The following is a 19,688-nucleotide window of genomic DNA, read 5'->3' as shown; positions in this document are numbered from 1 at the left end:
TTCAGGCCAGATTTCTCAACACCTTTTGGTCTGCGTTTGTTAGCTGTACTGTTCGACACTGATTAGTTCTTTATGCTCTCTTTTCCTGGTGTAGGTAATATTGTTAAGCATCACCCCCAAAATGTCGGTTTCTTTGACTTGGGTAATGGTTTTACCAGATAAATCACCACTGTCTTGTTGTTTTGCAGGCTGTGGGATGTGCGATGCCCTTTTGAGTAGGCAGCCCGGCTCCGACTCCGGAGCAGCCCAAGCTAAATCACAGGGTAAGGCATGGCACAAAAGCTCAGGGTGACAGGCAAACAGGCGAGAAACACTGTAACCTTGCAGTATTGCTGGTGCTGGAATTAAAAAAAATATTTCAAAATGCTGCACTGAACTACTTCGTTATGAGCCAGGATCCCAAAATAACCACCTTTCAGTTGGTAAAATAAATTATAAAAGTCTTTCAGATCCAAATGTAATGGTTGGGCAAATTAATCCATTGTTGTATTGTTATAGTGCTCTAATCATATTTTTATATATCCCAGGAGTTGGAACTAAGAAGCATTTTGCTGTCATTGCAAACACAATAATAAGAATAGTCTTAACAAAGTGACGTGCACTAAGTTGACTTTCTGCAATACATTTCAGCGGAAATTACAGATGCTTTTTACATTTCATTATCATTAAGGTACAAATAACTTTCTTGTATTGAAAACGCGGCCTACTTTACCTGGTTTAATAATTATATTGAGGCTCATTATGGACACCTTGTTTGTAATTCTCGCTTTTCTTATTGAATTCTAAATGTGTTATTACAAAAGTATGTACTTTAACAGATGGAGCATATTATGGCAATGTTTAGTTCCAGTTGATCTTTTCTAAAGAACACACTGAATGATCTCAGGCTAAATAGAACCAAGTCAACATCTAGCTCGATTTTTTACTACTGGCATTTCTCAGGCTGCTTGGAGGGGAGCAGAAACCAAGAAATGCCATTGAATTGCACAGGGCAGCTGGAAGAGGTGGGATGATGAAGAACTTGTGATGAGGAAGAGGTGTGGAAGCTGCATCTCAGGCAGGGTAGACTTTTCCAAGAAAATATCTTAGTTGATGTCAAGGTTGTCTCATTTGCCAGTGGGATATTGCTTTAATGGTGTTCTTTTTTCCTCTCCAGTTTACATAATGAGATCAAGCTAATTAAACCATGTCTAGCTCAGGGAAAAGATCAAAATGTGAGCTCTTTTTATTTCTTTTTATTAAAACCTTCACCCTGTAATGGAAGATTATAGGAAGTACTTTGCTACCAGTGCATCTTGCTCATCTCTGAAAAAAATACAGCTCCTCTTTTTTACTGATACCTCCTTGCTTTTAATTGGTTTTTCTTCTAGTCGGTCATGTTTCAGGAACTTGCAAAAGATGCATGCTTGATATGGTTGGGTAGATTAGGTAGAGGACTAATAGTAAGTAGATGCAGTGAGGTGTTTCATGCAAAAGCCAGCAACAGTAGAACCTACGGAGAAGCGTCTTTTCTTGTGAAGTTGTGGAGTCGTTGCTTAGACCAGTTTATTCAACACGTTTCTTGTTACGTGTAGCTGACTGAGCATTGCCATGTAGAGACTCAGGGGTCTCCTTGGGCCTGAGAACACTTTTTTACAGCCTCCCCAGATCTGAAGATTTTTTTTCCTATCCAATTTTGCTCTCCTCAAAAAAAAAAAAAAGGCGGCAATGAAAATATAGTGATTTTTATTGCAGGTTAAATGCAAATCAGGACACTTCAAGTTGTAACTGCAGTTCCAGGTGATGTAATGTATTGTCGCTAGATGACCATCACACACCAGGGGTTGCTGTCTTGTAGAGATACTGTGATTCAGCATTGGCAATCCAGCTGCTGGTATTGGCCGGGCGGCTTCTCCGCGCTCTAAGGTCATGGGTCCGAGTCCTCCCCTGATGTGAATACCTGCGAGCGTGCGTTGGTGGCATCATCATCTTCTTGCCATTGACTGCAGCGATCGTGTGTCTAGATTATGAGAGGCTTTACAGGCTGATATTAAGGCAAAGAGCTATTGCCAATATTAATATATTACTGTATTAGATCATGCTAATTATATTTTAAGCTGAAGTGATTTCAGAAGGATTGAGAGGCAGTGAGGGCTCTCCCATGCCTTCTCCCCCTTGCAGAGGAGGCAAGGTTCAAGTATTATTTTCTCTTCCATAGGGGAGGAACAGCTGCGTCAGGGCTGGGAAGTAAGTTTATACTGATTGAGTTGAATTGCAGAGTGCCTTTTAGGTTGCATTCAAATCACGGCAATTTTGCTTCCCTCTGTGACAGAGCAAGGAGCTCTCCACTTTGATCGTTGATGTAGACTTGGAGAGAAGGGGCAAAAAAAGAGAAGGAAAGCTTTTGTTTCAGGCATGTCGCTTTTTCCCCACCTGACAGGGTGTCAGTGGTAGCTGTGCTCTGCCAGCGTTGCACACCCTGTGCAGAACCCCCCACGGAGCTGGGGGGGGATCGGGGCGTGCGGGGAGACCAGGTCGTGTCTCTTGTACGATCTTCCCGGTGCCGAGTGCTGCACTGGTAACTGTGCCGTCTCCGGATGAATAAATTGGCTCCGTGTGGAAGCAGAACTTGATCTGAAGCTAGCAGGGTGCAGCACGAGCCTCTCTTCGCCTTGGTGGGTTTTAGATGATGCCCCATAAAGAAACTGGTTGCGGAGGGCGGTGGGGGATGTTTCTGTGTAAGATCTTAAAATATATTAGGGTTAACGAAATCAGTGGAATAGGGAAGCGCTGCCTGTGATGGACAGATGGCCAAAAGCACTTGGAAGTACAAGTGGTTTTGCACCAGAAGGAGCGCCGGGGTCTGGCTGACGGATGGCGTGTGCCAGGGATGGCATGGACCAGGGATGCAGGAGGAGGGAGCGCCCTGAGCTCCCGCCCCGCCGGGACGATGCCGGTTCGCTCCACCTTGAGGTTCCCTTCCTGCTCTCGCCCCACTGTAACGGGTTCAGTCCCTTCCTTGGAGACAGCGTTTGAGCTCCCAAGTAAAATTTCTTCTTTTAAATAAAACAATCCTTGTTGTAATTAAATATATATGCGTGCTTGCTTTTCCTGTACAACTTCAGCAGCTAAAATGCACTTAATATTTTTCGCTGTATTTCAGTGGTATGAATGTACATGAAAATTACAGCAAAGGCATCATTTTTTTAACAGCTGTGTTTAGTTGAATAACAGATTTAGAAAGTGCAGACTTTAATTAATCTGTGTTTTCTGCTGGGATTTCAGCACCATCTGATTTACTTTTCATGGCTGAAAAGTGTAATTGTAGTTTTTCCCTTTAGCTGCAAGTTTATCCTCCCAAGAAATTGATTTGGTTCTTCTTTTTCTTAAAGCAAATTCAATATCAAACTAATGGTACCTGGTATTTAATACAGATAATGCACTCACTTGGACTGCTGTGGGGTGGGGGTGGAGAACAAAAATCTGTCAAACGGCGTGGTTTGCTCGGAAACGCTGCATTTCCTCCTCCCTGCCTTGCCGTATGTCGCAGCAAGCCAAGGCTGCATCAGCCACGCAGCCCCGAAGGCAGGGTTGGAAGGGCTGCATTTGCCAAATCCTGTCCTGTACACTAGGGCTGGGGGGCGGGTAGTTGACGGGAAGGTAAGGACGGGGGTTACGGGAGGAACCTCCGAGCAGGGAGGATTTTCCCTATATTTAGTGTAATTTTTTTAGTTGGAATTATGGTAGGAAGACTCTCCCTCTCTGTGCTTGCTTGTTGTGAAAATGTGTTCGTGTGAGACCGTTGCCATAACTCTTCAGATGTTGTGGCTCAAAAAAACTCTCTGCAGGAGGTGCTGGTGGATACCTGGGGTTTACGCATACAGTGGTGAAAGCGAAGTCACGGGTTGGGGAACCGTGATGATAAATTGCATTTTATCATGTGCTGTTGATCACTCATTACTCCATCTCTGTTGGGATGAAAGCGAGTGTTGCAAACACGTAGAGAGCTTCGGTGGCTCTTATTTGGGAATTTTCTTTAAAAATCAGCCCGCTGTGGAAACGTATCCTTGTCCCACCCCTACTTTTGCCCTCGGATGGAGTTCCCTAAGCTGAGGCTGAGGACTTGTGCCTGGAGCCCAGCACGGGGTGGTCAGAGTCGCTCAGTCAAGTTGCTTCTCTCAGTGTCCGCCTGCGCTGGAGAATTTGCAGGGTGACATCCTTATTGTGCAAACCCTTGTGCGAACCGGCGCTTTCGCTGGCGGCTTTCTCGTGCAAGAAGCAGAGCTGCTTAGACCCTGCGTTAATAGTGGTGTGCTTCCAGAGGTACTTGTTCTCAGCTGGGTTAGGGGGAAGGAAGTTCTTTGCAAAATAAGGGCATTACTTGCGTTCTTTGAGGAAGTCTATGTAATTTTAGTTACTGTCAGACGTACTTTTCCTCCATTTTTATTTTATTAGGTTGGTATGGGTTTTGATGTCTTAAGGGCTTTGTGTGCAAAGCCTGCAACGTCTGAAGAGAAGCAGTACATTTAGATTCAGAGTGTAATCTTAGGATGGCTGCTAATCTGAATAAGATAAAAAAAAAATCTTGATGGGTTTTAAAACTTATTTTAATTAAGGTTTTTCCTTTCATCTCGCCAAAGCCCTGAATTAGCTCCTTCATTCTCCCACAAATATGAATAGTCCCCGCTGTGTATAGACACTCTCGCACGCACAGAGCTTCAGCAGAAGGGCCAAACCCAGATTCAGAAACACATGTGCCCGAAACGCTGGGGGAATTAAAGCAGGGTTTGCGCAAAGTAAAAAAAGGCCAAACTAACCAGCTGCCTGTACGGTAAGCTGGAGGATGCTTGGATTCCCCAGCGGAGTCCTGTGCTCTCTAGCTTTCTCTGTTGAAGAGTGTAGGACCGGGGTAGCTGCTGTTACCAGCCTGTGGAGCTGCAGATTTGACACGGCAGTTTGCCGCCCTGTAGCGGCTTGTCCGTACACTTGTGCCTTTTTCGGCACCGAGCGCCCTTGGAATGGTTTTGCTCCACTGGTTTTGCTCCACGCGGTTTGCCCCCGGAGGGGCGTGGGAGACGATGCTTGGTTGGAGCTGGACACAGCAGGGACTTGGACCCAGGTCTCCCTGGCTGAGAGATGATGCCGTGAGCTGCTCCGGGTGTCTCGGGTTTACAAGACATTCCTGGTGAGATTTCTGCTAAAACTGGCTTATTCCCGCACAACATTTTGGCCTTGATGAATTAGTGTTTTTCAACGGGAATTTTTCAAATAGCTCCGGTCTGAAGCTGTCGTGCGCTTTCGTCACCGTGCGAGGTTTTGGCTCGGGCATCGTCCGATAAACGCCGGTGAGGACCCCTCGCTGGAAAGGCAGTTGGGACTGCGGGTCCCATCCACGGCAGGGCAATCCGGGGCGCAGCCATGCCTCCAGGCGCGGAATCTACGTTCCCTTCCCACAGATGCATGAGCTCCGAGAGACCATTTGGAGAGGCTGTTCGGTGGGGTGACCCGCTTGCTTGCAAAGTTTGGCCTAGGCACGGTGCCAGCCAGAAGGAAGGCTGACAAATAATCAGAAATCAAAGGAGCCACCTGCACGCCACGGGGAGCTGCTCACCGGGTGGTAAGCGAGCTTTGCCAGCGCTCATCGCCGAGCCTTGTTCTGCAGCCCCGCTTCCCAGCGCGCCGGGGGGAGGCGGCGTGGGAGGGGGTCTCTCCCTCCCCGGCCTCGCTGTGCCCTCGTTAGAGATTTTTTTGAGAGGGATGCGAGGTGAGTTCGTGGCTGGATGGATGCGCCAGGACGCTGCTTCGTCCGGGGGAGAACCAGGGGGGAAGCGTTGAGAGTGATGGGGCTGGGCTGGAGCATCTTTGGGGATGCTGATACTGCGGCAGAGGAGAGGGGACAGCCTTGCCGAGCCGAGACTGTCACTGTGAAATTCCCTCTCTGAGCGGGGAGCGCTCCTTTGGCTGCACGAACCCGTGGGCTGCGTCGCCAACAAATAGCCGGGGAGGAAAATTAGGTCTTTTTAAGAGCATTTTTATCCTCTGCTGGTTGGTAAGAATGGACCCGGCGAGCGGGAGGGAGGGAGGCAGAGGGGTGGCGTGATATGCAGATGCCTGTGTCACATGCACACACACCGGCTGCGCTCCTCGATGTGTTTTCACCCAGCTCGGAGGCTGGCAGCTCGCGATTCTTACTTCAGAGGGCAGATAGTATTTATTTTGGAGAGAGAGAGAGCGCAAACGTGAGATGAGCCGGCGCCCGTGTACGTAGTTGCTTTTTTTTTTATGTCTAAGAAAGACGTATTAAACCGCAGCCCCCCCTCCAGCCCCTAGCCGCCCCATGCCTCTAACCCCCGGTAGGATCTAGCCCAACATATCCAATTTTTGGTCCCATCAGCCTTGATAGGATTTCTTTTAAACAGCTGGCAAGGGAAATTCACTCACCAGCCATTCTTCCAAGGGTGTAACAGGGGATTCGGAGGAATCCCTGCCTTCCCCCCGATGTGCCGGCTGGAAGGGGAAGCCAGTCTCCACAAGCAAAACACTGGGAAAGGAAACTCGTGCTTGCAAAGCCAGGCCAAAAATGGAGGATTTTTATAGCATACAAATGTTACCTATAGCTATTTACACACCCTCCTCAAAGGCTATTCATACCTTCTCCCTGTTTTTGTGCTGCTGGCTGGAGAATATTCTTACAGTAGATGTTTTCAGCGGCGCGGGGATGTTCTCCAGCTGTCACCCGATTGCAGGACCGTACGTTTCCAAGGCCGCTCCTGAAAGAAGAGGGCGATTTGTGGACTGCAACCTCTGTGTTGCTTTTCATTTATCGTAGTGTAAAACGAGAAGCTGCCGTTGGAACGTGTTATTTTTCATGCTCACGTAAACAGCGGAGACCGCAGTCGTGAGTGAAGAGGTGAGGCTGAAGCACTGGAGCGCTCCTCTAATTGGGATAGTTAATGCAGTTTGTCACTTCAGTGCCTGATGAGCAGCACGATGGTACCTTTGCTCTTGTTAGAAGAGATGGTGGTGTTCACAGGGTGGATTTCATTTGCTGCTATCAGAGAAATGAGGTTGTGTTCAGCGGCCGTTGTTAACGGGTAGCATCCCTGCCCGTGATGGTGACGATGCCTGGGACGTAGCTGCTGACCGGCACGCTGCCGCCATGCTCCATCTTTGTAACGTGACGACGAGAGGGCTCTTCTTCCCTGCTACTGAACTGGAGGTGATGCTGTTTCATTTCCATCTATCCTGCTCCCGTCGTACCAGTGTCATGGCTATGAAAGCCAGGTTTGCATCTCGGATGCCAGCCGTTGCAATGAAGGGGAGAAGGGGATGAATATGCCTGATAATAAGAGTGTTAATAAAAGCAATCAATTCATATAGCTGAAGGAGGTAGCTCATTGCGTCAAGGGTCAGGAGTAAGTGTTTTCCCCATTTCCTGCATTGTGCAGTTGATCAGGAGCAGCGTCAGGTTGTTTTATTGTTTCCAGGAGCGCTGGACCCAGCCACCCTTCTGGAGGTCGCATGCTTGGCTTACTGCATCATTGATCCAGCCTGCTATAGCAAATTCTTTATTCCTCTTAAATGTGGACTTGCACTTAGAAAGCAAACAATCTTTTAACATTTCTGACACTGAAAGCGGCAAAACTAGCGGCTTTTGTCATCAGGGATGCTGTCTTTGTTGATCGCTCTGGGAATAATGGGTGAATCCAAGGGAATGTGCTATCTGACAAAGAGGGTTTGAGAGCGATTTTTTTTAAAGAAGGGGAAAAACGAAAGGGATTGCAGGTTCCTGTGCACCGGATAATTGGGGCTGGTTCCTCTGCGGTCGCTGCAGTTACATGGCACTCCGGTCACTGGGTTTGGAAGCTGAGTGTGGGTTTCCTTGATTCACACTGTAAAAAGCTTCCAGTTCGGTCTGTACTGGCCAGCATCAGTGTGCTGAGTTTGTCAGCTGCCTCTCATATGGCGGTTTTGCAGTCATGGATATTTGCTTATGACAGATAAACAAAAATAACTGCATTGTCTTTCAAAAAACGTCATGTCCCATTAAAATATCAGCATCGCGTATGAGATTGGTTTTGTTTTTAGAAATGCTGAAGTAATGGCTTTTTGCACGAGGCTTTTCCCCAGAGGAGCCTCCGGGAGCGCAGAGCGCGTTTTAGCTTGGTCTCTTGCATTTGATTTTTGCCTTCCTGCAGTTGTGGTCTCTTCTTTTACTCCCCTTTATTTAAAAGGTGTTTCAGCGATCCTGTGTGGGACATGGTGGGCCGTTACTACGACTCGTGCCGCAGGTCTGCGGTGCGGAGCGAGAGGAGCTCCTGGGTGGCTCCTGAGCGTTTCCAATGCCGACGTGGTGGCGTGGATGGGACAGCTTTGATGCCGCTTTTCGAATAGCATGAAATTGGGCAATAACGCTTGCTCCGAGTTAGCGCTTGGAGTTGTCCACCTCCTGCAGTTCAGCTGCTGAAAATGGAAATAACGACGCTACGCTATCACAGTTGAGACTGAGAGTTTTTCCTGTCCGGAGCTGAACTTTTCCAAAGTTGCCTGCAAGTTTTCTGTGCCTCGGGCTCTCGCTCCCCGTGCCCGCAGAGGCAGAGCCATCGGATGCTGCCGATGGGGGAAGTTCAGGCGCGTGTGCAATGTTTGTAAATCCTCCGCTTTTCTGTTTCCTTTACTATTGTAGTTGTCCCTTTTGCAGCGACTACAATGAGAAGACGACTTTCTTATCATTATATTTTGCAGAAAGAGCCTTCCGACTCCTCCTGAACCTGCGAATGGATTTCTCAACCTCCAGCCATCCGAGGTGTAAATGAGATAGGAGAGGGGGCTTTGCATGAATCCTATCTTCCTGCCGGCAGCCCACTGTCTGCCTGCTTAGTTTTGCATTTTCCTTCCATAGCATGGATTATTTTTCTTTTTTGCAAATGCCCACCAAATCTGTTGCTAATTATTGCCGCCGCCGAGCCGGAGCTGTTGTTTGCGTTGGGAGGTGCAGCCATTGTGCAGCACGAGGGGCAGGGACCCCCAAATTCCAAACAATCATGATTTACTGTGCAGCTTGGGCAAAGTGCATTTGTTGCCTTGGAAACAAATAGCAGCAGTGAACAACTAAATGAAATTTATGGAATCAACTTCAATAAATCTTGATGATAAATGTGCAAAAACATACACAATTTGATGAAGATCTACAGTATGCAGATGTGAAGGATGATAGTAAGTTATAGAACTACTTCGGCTACGATTTTGGACTGCCACAGTCATGTTCCTGTAATATGGGCTTTTTTGTTGTTTCTGAGGAAGCTGTCTGTTTCTTTTCATAGATATGGCATTTAATTTTAATTTCCAGGGTATCTTTTAGTTTAATTGGCATGCTGGATGATTACAGTGTGTTTTGTCTTTTGCAAATCCTGATTCATATCTAACTCAGGATAAAAATAAAATTGAGAACTGTGGCAATCTAAGGGAGCAAAAAGTGCCATGTCGCACGCCTCCAAGAAGGGTGCAAAATTTCACAAATTAATTAAAGCCTTTATGTAGGACATCTCCCTAATTCCTTGTACGAGCCTTTGTGTTTTACATGACAGGGACAGGTTAGTGATTCTGTAGTTACAGTACTGCTCTGTGGCAGATTTTTTCTCTCATGTGGAAAGGTCTCTATATTTACCTGTGCGTAGGGACAGGGTGGGGTTTTTTTGTATCACAACAAGGGATATTTTCTAAAATTGATATTTTTTGTTTCTGGTTTGACCTGTGGATCGATAAAGAGTTCAGGAATATCAGTGGACTTGTCTGGAGCCTATGTTGTAAACCTTTAACACAGCCCTCAACGCAATTTGATGTTTTTCCATTAGTTCCCTTACCTCTTCTTGTTACAGGGTCTTATTGTCACGGTTTTCTGCCGGGTCAGGAAACACGGGGAATCTTTGTTTCTTCCTTTTCTGGGGCGTTGAGCCCCAGCTTCACGCTTCAGCTGCGGTCGAGTGGGTGGCAGCCGGTGGGGGGGTTGCAGGGGGCAATATTGCTCCTTCCCCGCCTGCAGTTTCTGCGGCAGCCGCCCCATCGGTGAACTGGGACGGGGGGGTGTCCCGTCGCTGGGACCCAAACCCGAGCCCGCTCTGATGGGCAGCGGTATGGACGTTATCATCTTTAGGAAATTGCCTCCCTGTGTCTTAAGCCAATTTCTCTGCAGAGGCATCTTTTTCCCACTGTGCCTAATTGGTGCTTTGGTTTTGACGAATATCGGAGGTCTGCCAGGTGGACTGGTCATATCTTAACCTCGGGCCTCCCTTTTCCTTCTCTTCTAACCTTTTCATCTTCTTGGCTTACTCCTGGAATAAGGGATCATTTCTGAGAATAAAGACTTCATGTTAGTGCTGTCCTTGAACTATCGGCAAGTAAAACACAAGCAAGTTGTAACACAGGACCCTGCTCCTGCCTTGGTGTGTGGTTTGCTGCCGTTATTTCAGATGCACCAGTTTTTCTTTGTTCCTTGGATCTACCCAGATTCAGAGCCAAGCCCTTAAGTATCTTCCAGCCCACAAAGTCAGCGCTTCACCATGTCAGCTGTAATATGTTGTATGGATTTAGAAAATCCCTACGCATGTTAAGTAAGTATCTAGCCTGCAAATCATCTCAGGTCCGCACTGGTACTGGAGTTCACAAAGCAGCTCCGCAGAACCCAGCGCTTGCACGGAGATCATCGTGATGTATTTTAATTTATTTTACGCTAGTTGCACTCATAACCTTGGCTGGGATCAAAATTCAAGTTTCCTTTAGATCAAGGTGTGGAAGGCTGTAAACCTGAAGGGCTTCCTCCAGAAGCCCCGTGCACGTGTGATGGTTTCGAAGCTGCGCTCTGATGTTTACAGAGCACTGTAGCTCTTCCCATTAACATACAACTGTATAAGACAGGTTGAACTCCATTAGGAGCTAAATTTAGTGACTCGCTAACTTCTTTTTGATATGTTTTTGTAATTTCATTGTATTATGACACTTGGTTTTAAATTTGCATGAGTAAATGAGCCTCTCACTTAAGTCAGGTAAAAAGATTTTTCACTTATCTCCCATGAAATAAGACATTAAAAAAATAGTGAGAGTAGAAAGCAATGTATCCTTGACATATTTAGTTTACATTTTTTTCAACTGTGCTGACTGAACATTTCTAACTATTAATGATACAATAAAGCTGTTTGTACAGCTTTAACAGGCTTAATAATTTCACGTTATGAAGACATTGTGTAATTAATTTAGTATTTTGTGGGGGAAGTGTATTTTTGGAAAATATAAATTTACGTTTAATTACATTCATAATCCGAATTGTAAGTTGCAGCAAGTGAAAACTGGCCTTTTATGGTTCACCTCAAAATAGTAAAGTCCATGGACACGATAAACACTAGCAAACAACTTTAACTGGGATTTCTGTAACTTGTTTAATAAGCTTCCTGCAGAAGTGCTTAAAAATACCCGTTGGTCAGTGAAGCTTCTGCAGCTGCTTGAAGATCAGACCGCATGCCTTCATCTCTGCCGTCACAGGGAGTTCCACCAGCTTGTGTTTTACTAATGTGGATTTATGGTCTTTTTTTAAAATATATCTGAACTTTCATTCAGGATAACCTTGGCAAGACCTGAGCAACCGTGAGATCTGCACTTTAAAGGTATTTCTCCCCTCTCCTTTCCTATCTGACAAGAGGACAGAGACCACCCAAGTTCCCACCACCGGTGTGATTTGGGGGATGTGTTTGAGGGGAGGCCAGCATGGCGCTGGGGCAAAAGCATCCCTTTGTTTCGGATGAGCAATGAGCAGCAAGGAGATGGCACTGATGCTTGTTCGGTCCTGACCTGGGCTCTGGTGACGAGCTCACGTGGAGGTGAAAGTCCCTCTGTTAATTACCCGGCTTTTTGGCTCTCCCCATCTCTCTTGACGTCAGCATTTTTAATCTGTTTGTGTTATTGATTCCCCCCCCCCCCCCCCATTTCATTAATAGTGACAGATGCTTTTAATTAAAAAGAAAAGACAAAACAAAATCCCGAGTAAAACAAAAAGAGAATATTCTAATTTGGCGTGACATTATGAGGCAGAATGGCTCCTGGCATGCAAGGTACGGAAAAGGTCATCTTCCACGGCTACAGCCTTTTGCAACGGTGGAATTAAGTTCAAACTCAGGCTGGTTTTGAAGTCTTAAGTCTCTCCGGGGATTCCTTTCATAACATCTTCGAACTGGATAACACTACAGTAAATGAAATACACTGCACTGGATTAAAGGGTTATTTCCCCTGTGTGTCAAGCTGACACAGAATACCAAACCTCAGGTTGCCTCCGAGTTGTCTCTATCTGCTCATACCCTCTCTGCTTTACATAACAGCTCTTGGAGTTTTTGCAGGGAAGTTTTGCAATTATTTATTCGGCTTCACTGCTTGCTGAATACAGAACAATTTTATGCAGCAAGGAACCAAAATAAAGAAACTAAATGGGAAGAAATTTAGTGGGCTTAAAAACGTGAAGGAAGCGATGCAGGAAAGAGCGGAGCTGCCTCTTCAGGTCTATTATGCTGCTCTATAATTTATACTGAAATACAAAATATAGATCTCTGCATTGCCACTCATGTTTAGCAGCACAGAGCTTGCAATAACAACAGGGTATGATACATGCTACCGTGCTCTTATCTGACTGTACCAACAGTTAAAATTTGTTAAGGATCATTTGCAATGTGTTTTGTTGTAGAACAAATGTTCATTTTGACTTTGAACTTGGTGTATGCTGTAGCTTGTGCAGATTGCGTTTAGCACCGGGTAACCAAACCACTGCCATCTGCACGGTGCCAGGGACCACCGTGGCTGAGCTCCAGAGCACGTCCCTCTGTCTCCGCGCTGGGGAAAAGATGCGTGGCTTTAAATATTGGAGCATCGGCTCCTCCAGCTCTGTCGTTGCGTGCCACAGCCGGCCGCCCCGTGCCCGGGGTGAAGCGGCAGGGCGATGGCTTGGTCCTGGGGAAGGCACCGTCTCCGAGCTCGGGATGGCAAATTGCGGCGGGCGTGCATTGAACCCACTCCGAAACTGCAGAAATTGTCTTGGGTCTTCCTTTCCCCCACCAAAATCAGTGATTAAAGACCACTCTGAAATTATGGGGAGCCTGTAGAACACTAACTGTGCAATAACTTTTCTGACAGCGAAAAAGAAGAAAACTTATTTCTTCTCCCGCCTTGCCTCCTCCCGTTTTATTTGGTCTGAGGCGGCCCAAGGCTGGCTGGCTCATCTGGAAAACTGGAGTAAAGTGTGTATGTAATGCAAAATGCATTCTCTGTACTCCTGGTACATTTGGGGTTGGTAAAAATAGGGCACTGTGCTCCGTATGTCGGTGCGTACCTCTGGCTTCTGTTCTCTGTGTTGAATCTATCTTCTGCCTCTATCGCTCAGCATCCTCCCACACAGTGGTTTTCTCTGGGCGTACTTACGGACACCACTGGAAGAACCACCACCAACTGCTGCTCCTCTCAACCGGCCCCCCAAACCCTCTCCTGACAGCTTGTGGGATCGGCGAGGGCTGCTGCCCGCGCTGCCTGCTCTTCACGAGGATGGGGAGAGGCTGCCTTCCCTCTCCTCGGTCATGCTCTTGCTCCGCCAGGCGCATTAAAAGTTGCAGACGCGGTTTGGCTCGGTTAGCTTTCGGGATAAGGTGCGGTCTGGCTGGGACGCGCGCTGACCTTGGGCTCCGTGGAAGTTGTTCCAGGAGGAGCTGTGTGTGCTGGCAGGGGTTTCTGCTGGCGTGCTCCTCGAGGAGGTGTCTCTACAGGCATCGGGTTCCTCTGTTTCCAAGTGTTATTCACATATAAACACCCACACACATTAAAAACATGTGGGAAATGATAGTTTCGGGTTTCTGCTGTCCATGAGTAATTCAAATCAGTGGCATTTTTAGCTTTACCTCTTACTGAACAATCTGGGAGGAGAAGCAAGGGCAGGGAATTTGCATGTGCTGCTTTTCTGGGTTGGTTGGAGGTATCTGCGTGCTCCCGCGCTGCAGCCTCTAAGCCAGTCTGTGTCTTTCCAGGAGGTCTGAAATCTCTCTGGAAAAGCTGGGACATATTGAAAATATGCTCAGAGCTTTAGCACTTCCTCCAGATTATTTCTTCAAGTATTTAAAAATATATTTTATAACACTAAAATAAATGTTAATGAGTCTGCATTGCTTATGGCTAACAATAGTATTTCTATTTAAATACAGCAGCCTAGCAGGACGTTCAGCGGTGGAGGAGCTGGATGAGGAGACCTGGCTTTTTGGTTCTGACTTGGTCCTTGATGTCTTGAGCACTTTTATTCTCTTGTGCTTTACTTTCCCCATTCTGTTAAATAGCAATGAAAAGCTTCCTTGCTCTGTTAAAGCGCCGAGGATTTATCAAAGGCCACTAGGCAAGTGTTAAATACTGAGCTGGTTATAAAAAGTGTTATTTAGTATTACATTTATACCTCTTCAATGTTGGCATGTATTTTTACATACTGCTTGCGGTGACCTTTGTGCTTTTCCAACCAAATAAGGACAGTCTCCTTGACTCAGGAATTTTTTTATTTTTTTTTTTTTTCCCACTAGCAGGTGTGGCATCTTCTAAGTAATTTTGTACATATGCTTTTTTGGGGGTGCTTTCGGTGTGTGGGCTGGGTCTTACGGTGCTGGAGCTGCCAGTTGCATACAGAAGATGGAGGAGTTGTCATGAGAAAAATAATAGCGCGGAAGTCCGTTCCTTTCATCTTCGTTCTTTTTTTTCCAGTTAGTTACAATGAAATTATGTTTTAAGGATCTCAACCTGCCATGCTAAACGGACAGTGATTTGGGGAGGCGAGCGGAGGGGAAGTAGCCCAAGGCGCTTCACCTGATGAGTCGGCAGCCTTAAAGAGTCCGCACGGGAGCGGGGCACGGAGTCGGCGGGGGGAGAGGTGTAGGAGTAAATGGGATGGCAGGAATTCAACCTTGGCATTGTGTCAAAGGCACCGAGCCCTTCTCCGAGCAGCTGCGTACCCCGTGACTGCGGGAAGCCAAATGGTTTGTTTGTGTGTTTACATGGATATGTGGGTCTGTGTAGGGGAAAACCACTTAGCAGAAATTCTGCTATTAAAGCAGATGGTGGGAGATTAATCGGGTTTTTAGGGGGGTACTTGCTGGTATGGTGACCAAATTATTAATTCCTTCCTGTGCTAAGAGTCCTTTCGTCGTTACAGGGTATGGGTGAATTGTGTTTCCCGAAGCTCTCGGCTCCTTCCTTGCTTTCTCAAAAGCAGTTGAGCTGATGGAGTATTTGGGGAAGCAAAAGAGTGTTTGTCAGGTTTGCTGCTGCGGTTTTGCTACCCTTGCTCCTTCCACACCGTCCTCTGCTCAAGTCCTTTCCAGGTGCTCCCACGTAGTCTCGACCCATTTTGGTTTCACTGGCAGCCCGGTTTGGGCAGCTGCCTCGCAGCCTGCCTGCCCTCCTGCAAACCAGTGGAAGCCCTTTACTGCTGTTCAGATGCTGGTTGTTATGCTAGATTTATTTTTTTTTTCCTTCCATTTTAGAAATTGCTCTTTTTTCCCCCCCGCCGTATCATTGACAGCTGCATTCTCCTTGACGGTTGTGATATTTGTATGTGTGCATAAAAACAGTAGGAAGCATTTATGTAGGTGTCACTAATTTAATTTAATTTAATCTGATATGTATGTATAGAGAGGACTGTTCTGCACTAAAGTGCTTCTCTTTATTTTACAGTCTCCATCGTCATCAAATACAACTCCTTTCATTCTCCTCTTCCATTCACCTACCCAAAGACCAAATCTGGAAATAGTAACCAAAAGAGAAGCCCACGTCATACACAAAGCAGGGAAAGGTTGAAATAATTTAAGGGTAAGTAATTTTTTTCACCCTTATTCTAACTTGAAGCTTCATGTGTAAAGCTACAATAGTAAGTGCAAGGCTGTATAAAAAAGTAGTTAAGCATAGACACAGGTGCTTTATGTGCAAAGTGGAAAAAATGACTGAAATGCTGATTTGGTGATGAAAGGAAGGTATAGCAGCACTTTTTGTAGGTGAGAAAGTGCCCAGAAGGGCAGCGTGCTGGGAGCTTTGAATGTTGGTACTATTTCTTCTCACCCTGGTTTGATCTGCACCCATGCCTGGGTGGAAGCGGTGGTTCTGCACAGGCGCGCGGCCGTGGGCTTTGCATGGGTTTGGCTGGTCTGAAAGAGCTTTCCAGTTGAGAAGGAGCTGGGAGTTTGGTGTCTTCTGCTATTGAAGAGCTCTTTTGTCATTTCCTTCTCTTTTTTCCACTTAAAACATTACTCAGCTATGGTAGCAAGCTACGGTTGATCTGTTTGCGTGGTGCAGGATGTTTTGGCTTGCTGTTGCTTTCTGCAGTCCCCTGGGTTTTGTGGGCTCCGTGAGCTTTTCCTGGAGAGCAACCTGACGGTGCCTGCGCCAGGATTTTCCAAAGGAAAGCGTTGATGGGGGCTGGAGGAGGGACAAACCCGAACGGCAGAGCGAGGAGGGCCTCTCGGTGGAAATGTTTGCCTTAAGGCTTTTCTCTTGCTGCGAGGGTGGCAAATAAGATAGGAGACATAAAATCAGCTTTTGTGAAATTCAGAACCCTAGCTGAAGCATTAGTAATCTCCAAATGTTAGGGAATGCGTTTTCCCACCCTAGTCCCAGATCTGTGCCTGCATATATTGCATTTCCACACATGTTCTTTCATAGATGGACAGGATATGCATTCGCTTACATTTGAGAACTTAGCTTTAAACATCTGGGTTTTCTGGTTTATTGCTGCTTTTTTTTTTTTTTACCCCTGCAATGTTTGTTCATGCAAAATTCATATCTGGGAAGGGCATCTTAAATCCCTGCTTCTGAGTCAAAAAGGGAAAGTATGGAAGTGAAAAGAGAGATTGTATCATTTAAGAAATATGATTCATGAATTAATCCTCGTCTGCTACACCATCTGTGGCATGTGTTTCAATACAAAAATCCTGTTTTTATATCTCTTTAAAAAGCTTTCTTCTTGCTGGCTGCCTGAGTTTTCTGCAAAGCTAATGGGGAATTATCTTCCCTTTGGGGAGAGCGTGGTGATTTTTATTGGCAGCCTGGACAGGGGGCCCCAACCTCTGTCCGAGCTGTAGGTCGTCGAGGGGGACGCAGAGCCCCGTTTTTTCAGAGGGGTGCCAGCTCTCTGCGTAATGCCGTGAGCCTGACTTGCAGGCAAAGCCCCTACGCGACTGCTTTTTGCACTGGAAGCGTGGCTGGGTCTCCCGCCGCCGTGGCGGGGATGCCGCGAGGGATGGGCAGCGACGGGCAGGAGTTGCAGGCAGCTGTCTAGATCGTTCTGCACAGGAGTGAAAAATAAGTGGTTGTTTCTAAAAGTGGACTGGCAGGTTATTTTGTACTTGGTGCTCTGGAAAATAACGCATTGAGGTAGTCCCCGTCCTCCGTTTCCTAGTAGTGTTTTTATAATATCTTTGTAGATATAGAGAAAGGGAGGTTGCCCATCGTTACCCCAGACAGGAGCGGCTACGCTTTGTGCCTTCATGAGAAATGGCAAATGAAGGGGCACTGGTGTTTTTTGGGGGTGACTGGAAAAGGCTCTCCTTTTCCTGAGTTGATTCCTTGAATTGTTCTCCAGCTTTTTACAGGGAACAATTTTCCTTTTTAAACGTATTTCTCAGGTTTCTATTCCTTAAGCAGTACACCTGGTTTGCTGCTGGAGTTAGACCCAAGATGTCTGAGCCTTTTTCCTCCGTCACAGTCAGGGTCCCCGAGCAGGACGGCATTTTAGCACGTGCATCCACCATCAATCCCTTTCCTGGACCGGGGCACCTTGCTGCCTGGGATTGCTCCATCAGTTTTCTCCTCTGCTTCACGTGGGACACTGGTAAAAGCTCGAGTGCTCTTCTCTTTGTTCTGGAGGAGGATCCCGAGGTGCTGGAGATGGTGGATTGCCATTGCCCTTGCCACACATCTCGTGGTGGCCCCAGCCCGTGGCACGGTGATGCACCTGCGTGGCCACAGCCTCTTCTCTGCCAGTGTCACTAATGTACTGTAAGTACAGCTCCGGTGAGCTCCCAAGCACTGATAACGCTGATAGATGGAGGTTATCCAGGAACTCAGTACTGATGGTGAAATATTGCGGGTTTATTGCCTTTCCATTCATTTTGTTTTCACGCCTTTCTGCCTTCCTGACTCATTGCCGTTCGGCCTCTGCTTGCAATTTCTATTTGCTGTGGCAACACCCACTGGACAAGACGAGAGTGTTGCAAAGCACTGATGCTTGCAACTGCTCTTGGAGCTTTTTCTTTTTTTAATTGAGCATCTAAAGCCGGGATGGATGGCAGAAACGAAAACGTTAGTGATGCCTTTTGTCGGAAGCGTGAATAAAGTATTAAAATGAAGGAGAGCAGAAGAAATCCCTCTTGCGTTGCATGTGGCAGGCTGGCGTGAGGAGTTGGGCTGAAAAGGCCTGCTGCCATCCCCGTGTCCAACGTGGGCTCTGTCCCCAAAGGGCTCCCAGCTGAGACTGCCTGCCGGGACGGGGCAGCGGTGGGAGATGCTCTGCCCCATACCCAGGTGCCGAGCCTGTTTAGGCTCTTGCGTGGTCCCTAAGAAACGTTTCCTCTTTCCCCTCCATTATCACAAATCCCCTTCTGCCCGCTCATCGGGGAACCCTTGCACATGCGGGCGCTTCACGACATGAAAAGTAAACTCCACAAGCACCGAGTACCGCAATGTTGCCGTAAATAGCTGCGAGTTAAGGGAAAATAATGTTAGCAGTGGTTCAGCGAATGTTTAATCCAAACTAGAATTAGGCTGAATTACCTACTTCTGCACGGAAAATACTCGAGGGAATGCAGACCAGAATCGGCACCCAGCTTTCTGTCCATCTCACGCACACAGATATACAGACACACCTTGTCTTTCGCAACTGTTGCTAGTAACTCTGGGTAGTTTCTGGTATGCCTTTACAATATTTTGCGATTTTGTGTATTCCTTAATTGCTTCAGTTGTTTTTTTGGGTTTTTTTTAATCTGTCTTTCTAAGCTTGTTTGCCATTCTTTGTCCTGTGCTATAGTCTGGGAAGCAGAGATTGTTTCCTGGGGTCTGTTCTGCAAACCTCCACCTCGGTCAGTTGTGCCTCCTGTGCCGGCTGACGCCAGCCACTGCACAGGCAGTCACATTGCCAAGGTCTCCATAAAATGAGGGTTACAGACTTTGTACCTTGAGAAGGTCCTACGCTTACTTGTGTGGCCAGTGGTAGCATTTTGCAAAAAACTTTCAGACCCCACAAAAGCTCTGCTGGTAAAAAAGAAAGCCAACAAAACCAACAAGCAATAAAACGAACAAATTCTACCAGAAATGGGAAAAGAGAAGCAGTCCAAGCATTTTGATAAGCATATTCCATTAGCCATGGTTTTTACTTTTTATTTTAAGCTCTGATTAAAATTCAGCAGCTTTTATTTAAAGAAAAAAAAAGAAATGTTTATGCTCAGCGTAGGCCCTTATTTCCACCGCAGCGTGAGTTTGTAAACGAGGGGCTCCGGTGGATCTCCTCTGGCTTCTCCTCCCTCCCTCTGCAAGGTCCCCCCGATCAGCGAGGGTCCCTGCTCGTTAGCGGCCACGGTGGGGAGGGTGACGATGCTCGGCGGCAGGGGACACGCGATGGCATCCGGTTTCTTGCGGGAAGCTAATGAAGAGATGAGAAG

At 46.8% G+C, this 19,688-nt stretch overlaps 1 protein-coding gene across 1 annotated transcript in view; it reads left to right on the top strand.

Annotated features, from left to right (window-relative positions):
• The window catches only part of NEXMIF (neurite extension and migration factor), a 171,944-nt gene that overhangs the window by 99,716 nt on the left and 52,540 nt on the right, over window positions 1–19,688 (top strand). The window contains 1 exon segment of the mRNA XM_075054122.1: window positions 15,715–15,849. The gene's annotated coding sequence lies outside the window, so the exon portion shown is untranslated.

The sequence above is a fragment of the Buteo buteo genome, chromosome 22 (genome assembly GCF_964188355.1).
Source record: "Buteo buteo chromosome 22, bButBut1.hap1.1, whole genome shotgun sequence".
Taxonomy (NCBI): domain Eukaryota; kingdom Metazoa; phylum Chordata; class Aves; order Accipitriformes; family Accipitridae; genus Buteo; species Buteo buteo.
Note: the sequence above shows the minus strand (reverse complement) of the source record. Positions and strands in the feature narration are given on the sequence as shown.